The sequence below is a fragment of the Girardinichthys multiradiatus genome, chromosome 5 (assembly GCF_021462225.1).
Source record: "Girardinichthys multiradiatus isolate DD_20200921_A chromosome 5, DD_fGirMul_XY1, whole genome shotgun sequence".
Lineage (NCBI taxonomy): Eukaryota > Metazoa > Chordata > Actinopteri > Cyprinodontiformes > Goodeidae > Girardinichthys > Girardinichthys multiradiatus.
In genome coordinates, this window is record NC_061798.1 from 24,473,995 (window position 1) to 24,481,445 (window position 7,451).

Here is a 7,451-nt window from a genome sequence, read left to right on the forward strand (position 1 = left end):
CGGGGCTCCTGAGGTGTAAGCAGCAGTCTCAATCTCTCTACATATGTGGTGTGGCATGCACCGTCCTGCCACTGCTCTATAATCTCCCAATGCTAGTGTGGTGCCTGCTGTCAGGGTGTCTAAAGTCTGGAGCCACACTGCTGCTCCTTCAGTTATGGGGGGCAGTTTGTCACAGAGAGCCGTAATGTCACCCAGAGAGAAAGGTTTATACCTACAGGGGGCTCCAGAGCCTTGTTGCTGTAAAAGGGGATAATTGGTTTTTGGGGCATAACTAAAGCCTGGTTTAGCTGCAGCTTTGCGGGGTAAATGTTCCCTTAACTGTCCAACTGTGTGACTGCGTATTGGAGATCCGTCCTCAGGATGGTTTTGCTGAGGATCTGCTCTGTCTTCTCCATTTTCCTGTGGCATGCTGTGCCTGCTTACCTGCACCTCTACAGCTGGGGTAGAGGTGTAACAAGGTGTGGGTGTGAGAAATGAATTGGGACACAAAACCCTATCTGTCCTCCAGGATCCACTTAGCATTAAAGCCACTGAACCTTCCGGATCAGTCCCTGCTCCTTGTAAGCCAGAGCCTGGGCCGGGTGCCCCGAATGGTTCCCGTGCCCCAGCCTCTGAAAGTAGAGAGGCCGGCTGGGAGGATGGCTATGGAGGCGAGTAGAAGGGGTTTGTTTTACTCATGCCTCGTTGTTGCTGTTTTTGTCTTTCTCTTACCTCTCTGTCCTGAAATGCTCTCTTTTCTGTATCATAGAATGAACCTGCAACTACTGACATGGATGAGCTGGAACATCCGCTGAAAGATCCACCTTTATCAGCTGGAATGTCCAAGCCATGCACTACAAGTGTTCCATTTTCTACTAACTACCAATATGGGGTACAATCCACCAGGGGGCAGTGTGGGCGCACCAGTGAGGGAGCTGCATGGGGAGGGGTCTGTATATGGGGGCGGTTCCTCTGGGCTCATCCCCTTTGCTGATTTTGACCCCTCCTTCTTGTCTCCTTTTCCGGTTTTTTTCTGCTGCATTGTGTGAATTCCTCCTTGGTAAATCAAAAGAATGTCTGCCCAGAAATGCTCTTCTTTTTCCAATTTATCTACGTTTGTCCGGTACTTACCTTTGGACCAAACAGTAGCTTCATTCAACTTACTTTGTGCTTCCTGTCTGTTTGTCTTTGCTGTGTTCAGTTTCTTTCTAAACCAATCACCTAAATTCCACTTGTCCGTCAAATTAATTCCATCCGCCTTCATTGGTTCTCTTACCTGTGTTTCGATCTTATTTTTAATCTTATCAGCTTCGTCCTTAGCTCTCGTTTGGAGAACTAGTGCTTGCATGTTAGTTAGTTTTGTGTTTAAATCTAACCATCCTGGTTTTTCAAAAGATTCGTCTTCCATGTTGTTTAAAATCCTGTGAAATAAATGTTCAAATAACGGTTCACAATATGCATATAAAATCCGCTTATCACTGTATTGTCCTTTGTTAACAACATAGTGCTTTTATTCAATCAATGGTGGGCCTGGCTGCCACACAGACATACACACACACAGTCAGTCAGTCAGCGTTCCTCACAGTCAATTCCGTTTAATATCAGCAAAAACACTTAACATTCACATTTCTTCTATAATCCGCACCACAGATAGTTATATCTAGTACCTTGTCTTTTTATTTTACCCCAAATAATCATCCAGCGTCAGTCGCAAACACACACACATTCCAGCTCGTATTTTCTCAATACAACACAACAGTCTGTGACAGACACTGGCACACAGGAAATATGCACAAATATGCAGAAACAAGCCACTTCACCCTATATTCAATAAATGCATTTCATTTTCCCTCAAATAATCAAAAATCCAACCGCATCTTTAAGTCAGAATGTGTGTTCAAGGATTTAAATTTGACTGCACTCCCAGTCAGTTGTGTAATTCCTCCGTGTGACCACTAGATGGGACTCTAGACCCTATAGAAGAGCCTCTAACTCTTTTCTGTGAGGACGTTTAACCTCTCACTTTTTATAAACTTTATAGCTTGCCAAGCTATAGGACTTGAACCTAGCTTTTCTTATTAATTCGTCAATTAATAAGTTGAGACGCCACTCTCAGCAAATAAGGACTTTAACCTTGAAGGACTGTAACCTTTTATCAGCTTTAAATAAACTTTAAAGCTGCCTTATTTTGCCGACCCTGTCAGCAAATGTTATCTCACTCCATTTTAACACGTCCAGTTAACGCATACTCTTTTATAGTTTTGCAGAGTAAAATGACATTCAGAATCAACTGACACCTGGTTAATTTAGCCTATACATAAATTCAATTGGCAGAATGTAATACATAAGGCTCTACCTCACCTTTTAGAAGATTAATGGGCGCCCGGAGTCAGAAGATTCCGTCTGTCACACTCTCTTGTTGTCCACGTCGGGGGTCACCAAATTGTTGAAGTACCTCTTTAAAGAGGCCTTCTGCGTGTTCGTTTATTCACCGTAACCTGGAGGAATTCACAACACATTAGAATAAATCACACGGAGACAGCTGTATACAATTCAAACTACCTGGACCAGGGGAAGCTCTCATGTGATCTGACCACACACCGAGACGACTTCAGAGCTTCTCACTGGGCACATTGCTTTTATTAAAACACACATGAAAATGGGCAGCGCCCTGTTTACAGTTTTTTTCTCACATGTAGTCACGTACACACTTTTTCCGGCTTACCATATTTAGACAGTCATTGTCTTGCACCTGCACTCCGTATCTACTGATATAAGCAGGGAGTAACACTTATCACCATTTTTCACACACTTCTGCAGTTTTCAGTAATTTTCCACTTCACCTCTTCTGTGAGAAATACTTCTGCAGACCACACAATACACAATGTCTTTATACTAACACATGTTATACATTTTATTTCCCACACTGTTTATGAACATACAGGTCCTTCTCAAAATATTAGCATATTGTGATAAAGTTCATTATTTTCCATAATGTCATGATGAAAATTTAACATTCATATATTTTAGATTCATTGCACACTAACTGAAATATTTCAGGTCTGTTATTGTCTTAATACGGATGATTTTGGCATACAGCTCATGAAAACCCAAAATTCCTATCTCACAAAATTAGCATATTTCATCCGACCAATAAAAGAAAAGTGTTTTTAATACAAAAAACGTCAACCTTCAAATAAACATGTACAGTTTTGCACTCAATACTTGGTCGGGAATCCTTTTGCAGAAATGACTGCTTCAATGCGGCGTGGCATGGAGGCAATCAGCCTGTGGCACTGCTGAGGTCTTATGGAGGCCCAGGATGCTTCGATAGCGGCCTTTAGCTCATCCAGAGTGTTGGGTCTTGAGTCTCTCAACGTTCTCTTCACAATATCCCACAGATTCTCTATGGGGTTCAGGTCAGGAGAGTTGGCAGGCCAATTGAGCACAGTGATACCATGGTCAGTAAACCATTTACCAGTGGTTTTGGCACTGTGAGCAGGTGCCAGGTCGTGCTGAAAAATGAAATATTCATCTCCATAAAGCTTTTCAGCAGATGGAAGCATAAAGTGCTCCAAAATCTCCTGATAGCTAGCTGCATTGACCCTGCCCTTGATAAAACACAGTGGACCAACACCAGCAGCTGACACGGCACCCCAGACCATCACTGACTGTGGGTACTTGACACTGGACTTCTGGCATGTTGGCATTTCCTTTTCCCCAGTTTTCCTCCAGACTCTGGCACCTTGATTTCCGAATGACATGCAGAATTTGCTTTCATCCGAAAAAAGTACTTTGGACCACAACAGTCCAGTGCTGCTTCTCTGTAGCCCAGGTCAGGCGCTTCTGCCACTGTTTCTGGTTCAAAAGTGGCTTGACCTGGGGAATGCGGCACCTGTAGCCCATTTCCTGCACACACCTGTGCACGGTGGCTCTGGATGTTTCTACTCCAGACTCAGTCCACTGCTTCCGCAGGTCCCCCAAGGTCTGGAATCGGCCCTTCTCCACAATCTTCCTCAGGGTCCGGTCACCTCTTCTCGTTGTGCAGCGTTTTCTGCCACACTTTTTCCTTCCCACAGACTTCCCACTGAGGTGCCTTGATACAGCACTCTGGGAACAGCCTATTCGTTCAGAAATTTCTTTCTGTGTCTTACCCTCTTGCTTGAGGGTGTCAATAGTGGCCTTCTGGACAGCAGTCAGGTCGGCAGTCTTACCCATGATTGGGGTTTTGAGTGATGAACCAGGCTGGAAGTTTTAAAGGCCTCAGGAATCTTTTGCAGGTGTTTAGAGTTAACTCGTTGATTCAGATGATTAGGTTCATAGCTTGTTTAGAGACCCTTTTAATGATATGCTAATTTTGTGAGATAGGAATTTGGGGTTTTCATGAGCTGTATGGCAAAATCATCCGTATTAAGATACTAAAAGACCTGAAATATTTCAGTTAGTGTGCAATGAATCTAAAATATATGAATGTTAAATTTTCATCATGACATTATGGAAAATAATGAACTTTATCACAATATGCTAATTTTTTGAGAAGGACCTGTAATAATAATGATGCACACACATAATATATCTCCACACTTGTTAAGCAGGTTCTTCAGGTCACTGGGGATCCAAGGCTTGTTATTGGGGAAGCATCTCACGGTTCTGGTGGGGATGATGTTATCCACACAGAAGTTTATATAGTCGGTTACACACTCAGTCATGGCATTGATGTCCTCTCCATGTGGCTGGCACAGTGCGTCCCAGTCTGTAGCCTCAAAGCAACCTTGCAGAGCTTCTTCAGCTTCCTGTGACCATTTTCTCACAGTCCTCTTTATTACAGGTTGCCTCTGATCAAGGGGCTTATATTTCGAGCAGAGAAAAACAAGATTGTGATCTGATTTGCCTAGCGGAGGTCTTGCTGTAGAGATGTATGAGTCCTTGACATTTGCATAAAACAAATCCAATGTTTTGTTTTCTCTGGTAGAGCAGCTGACAAACTGTTGAAACGTTGGAAGTGTAGCAGAGTGAAGCATGGTTAAAATCACCAGAAATTGCCACAAAAGCATTGGGGTTTTGTGTCTGTAGCTTAGCAACAACTGAGCTGATGGCATCACATGCAGTGTTGGCAACAGCGGAAGGTGGAACGTAAACTGTTGCCAAAATAACACTGGTGAACTCTTTGGGTAAATAATATGGACGAAAACTTACTGCCAACAGTTCAATATCTGGACTGCAGAGATGACACTTCACAGTAACATGTCCTGGATTACACCATCTGTTGTTCACAAGTACTGCCAGTCCACCTCCTTTACATTTGCCGCTCCTCCTTAAATCTCTGTCTGCTCGATTTAAGTTATATTTAGTATATCTAAATATATATATATATATATATGCTGCCCCCGCTACCTGGTACTTGATAAGCAAAAGTCGGCAAGTACAAATAGTCTTGTACTATATGACTCAGGGTTGCAAGTAATGATTATTTTTCCGATTAATCAATTAATAATCTGATAGCAAAAGTTGTTTAATAGGAGATTTTTACTGAATTTGAACCAGGTAAGCTAAAACTGTGCCATATGAAGAGTCCTGGATAGAGCTCATTTATAGACAAAGAAGATTTTTCATGTTAAATGCAAAATGTATGTATTTCCTTTACAGTTTTGGCCTAATTACTGCTCTGAGTGGGATGTTCTTTCAGCAAATCCCATGTTTTAGTGTCTGTATACTCCAGTTAACGATTATTCGATTACTAAATTAGTTGACAATTATTTTAACAATTGATTAATCACAATTAATCTGATTAATTGTTTCAGGCCTAATATGAATAGTAACATCTTCAGTTCAAACTGGATTAAATATATAAAGTTTAGTTATAATTCTGTGTACATCTAACTAGTGGTTAGACTTCAACTGCACTGAGAATTTATTCACTGTTCTACAGTATATGATATCTGCATACTACCTTTAGGGGAACTATTACTAAATATAACTTCACACAACCTTTGAAACATTGTAGGTGTCAAATCAAAAAAGTTATTTACTGCAGATATTTGTTGGGACCATGGGTAACAATATTAAAGGCCAGTAAGCACTTTCCTGAAACTTTCAAAATAAATTGCCTACTTCTTACTTCCAGCACAGCCAGGAACAGGAACAAGAAGGGAGTAACAGCGGACTTCATATGACGTCACTGTTTGAATGAAAACTCCACGTCCCGACAAATCGACCTCTTCTACGCAGGTCTCCAGCAGGACTGGAAGGAAGAACACACACTGTGCACTAATGCCTCTTTGCTGGCAAACAGACATAACTCTTCAAACTGGATCCAGAGTGACTATGATCACATGCCACAAAGTTAAGTAATGATTTGCATGACTTGACTTTTCTTCTGAGGCCTCCAGAAGCAGGCCTAATCGAAGTGGATTTCCCCCATGACCTGGAAAAGGAGGCCGGGACCGCATTGCATGCCTTCCTGCGTGCATGTCCAAGTAGCGAGAACTACCCTGCCACATCGCAGCAACTAAAGGAGCCGAACATGCTCCCAGCTAAAGCCCTTTCCCAAAGCTACGTAGGTTAGCTGCAAGTTAACCCTTTGTTTACCCACACGTGGATGTATTTTCCTCAATGCCCAGGACAACTTCTCTTCAGCACGGTTCAGGTAAGGGGTAGTATTTGGCTTTGAAGTTTGTTGAAGGTATAAAAAGCTTTAACAATGATAGTGAGACAGACTACGCGGTGAATCCAGCCATAAGCTTTGCTGACCCGAGTCTCTCCCTAAAGGCGCCTTAGGTATTTTTTCTTCTTTGTATCATTCTTTTGTACTCAATTATACATTGGAAATCATTGGACTTATGTAACAAATTAAACTGGTGTTAATCTTAATTTTATGCTCTTTGTTCTTACTCACGACATTCGGAATGGGTAAGGTTGAGGCCTTGTGTTATTAGTGGTAGAATTATTATACCTCAACATTGCCAACTTTTGAGTCAGCTGAAGAGCATTTATCCAGAAAGGTTGTTCGTTTTCAATCTAGGAAATAACATTTCCCCTAATAATATTTTACTAAACTGGATAACTAATTAAACACCATTAAGAGCCATGTATCCAGAAAGATTTGGTTCTTATTCAAAATAATATTTCTTAAAATATTATTTTAATATTTCCTTTAAAATGTTTCCATAAATATTATTTTAATAAAGACAGCTAATTAAACACCGTTGCAAATTGGTTATCCAGAAGGTTGATGAATAAAGTAAATCATTTTTTTAAATGTTTTATCACAATGTTTTATCTGATTGTGAATCATTGTGAATGGTTGCCTGAGTTAGTTCCAAGACTAAATTAACTTCATTTCCACAGTCTTCAAGATAATCCTAGGTTCTCAAACATACAGGGGTTGGACAATGAAACTGATGTTGGAATAATTTAATATAGATTTATCTTATATTTTCTCCTATTCTTTAACTTGACTATTTGATTTTATA